Raw genomic sequence first — 1,295 nt, 5'->3', positions numbered from 1 at the left:
AAAAAAAAAGGTCAGCCCAGACTCAGGCCGTAATGGTTTGATTTCCTGCCGCAACTCATTCCGAATTCAGGAGCGATTTTAAACGGTGCAGTTAAGATTTAAGGAGTCTCGTCAACAGAATTATTACGACGTCCATGGGAGCAATTATCAAGAAGTGGATATCAAGAGGGTTGATACCTGTTGATTGCGAGAGATGTTGATGGTACACCGTATGAGATAATAAACGAAACGCATGAGTTGGGGTTCAATGGAGAGTTGCGGTGATGAGCCCAGGGCCGGAATTATGCTGGGGGGGAGCCCCGGTCTTGGCCAACCGATCATCAAAGTCGCATTTTCAGAGGTAATGGGTGTGTTTAGGTAGACGAGACACGGAAGAAGGGAACAGGGATCTCGATCGACCGCAGCTACGGCTTTCTCGATCGTGATCGGCCCAGACTCTTGAGGGCCACCAATAATCGTACCTCCGACCGCGCAATTACCGCGCCAGAGGCCGGCCAATCGCCTCGCGTTGGCCGCAATGCGACCCGACGTACTATATTATTAGGGAGTATTATCATAATGAGCCGCAATGTCCAACAGGCATTACGGCCAAAGGAAGGGGATCCAATGCCGAAGCGGGCCCCGATAATAGGGACACGAAACCCACGAGGCTGGGGCGCACCGGACGATGTGATACAGCTCTCGACGATTAATATTCCGGCGACGCTAAGAGCCTGTCGACTTCACCTCACCATTTGCTAGGTTGATGTTATTAATTAACTCGGGTTTCATTGGCGCGTTTAAGGGGTTACGGAAACGTCAACCGCGGACGGAAAAGATTTTGAGATTTCGGGGATTCACGGTATTTCACGGTGATTTTTTTTTCTCGCGCGTCGATTACGGAAACCTCGACTGGAGATAATCGCAGTGATAAGGCTAGCCTCGAGAATTTTCCAATAACGAGTCCGTTTGCTTTTCGATGTCCGCGGGAGGGACAAGAAACTTCTGCACGAAGAACTTGAAACATTTCCAAGAGGACAAGCGCCGCAGGTCGAGGAAGCTCGAAGCCTGCTAAAGGAAAAGTCAAGGAAAAGGGGACGACCGGGGAGAAAGAGAGAGAAAAAAAAGGATGAGTTCTCTTTTCTCGGTAAGAGATGCGCGGGGTGTGCGGAGGGCGCTAATGTTCCTGAGGCAGGAAATGCCGTCTCCAACCCCCGCACCCTCTATCTTCTCGTTCGCTCGCTCGCCTATTTTTATTCGTCTTTATCTGTGAGACTCGAGTCGGTTCCTCTCCATTTCCTCCCGAGGAGAGTTGC

The sequence above is a fragment of the Fopius arisanus genome, unplaced genomic scaffold (genome assembly GCF_000806365.1).
Source record: "Fopius arisanus strain USDA-PBARC FA_bdor unplaced genomic scaffold, ASM80636v1 scaffold00067, whole genome shotgun sequence".
Lineage (NCBI taxonomy): Eukaryota > Metazoa > Arthropoda > Insecta > Hymenoptera > Braconidae > Fopius > Fopius arisanus.
Note: the sequence above shows the minus strand (reverse complement) of the source record.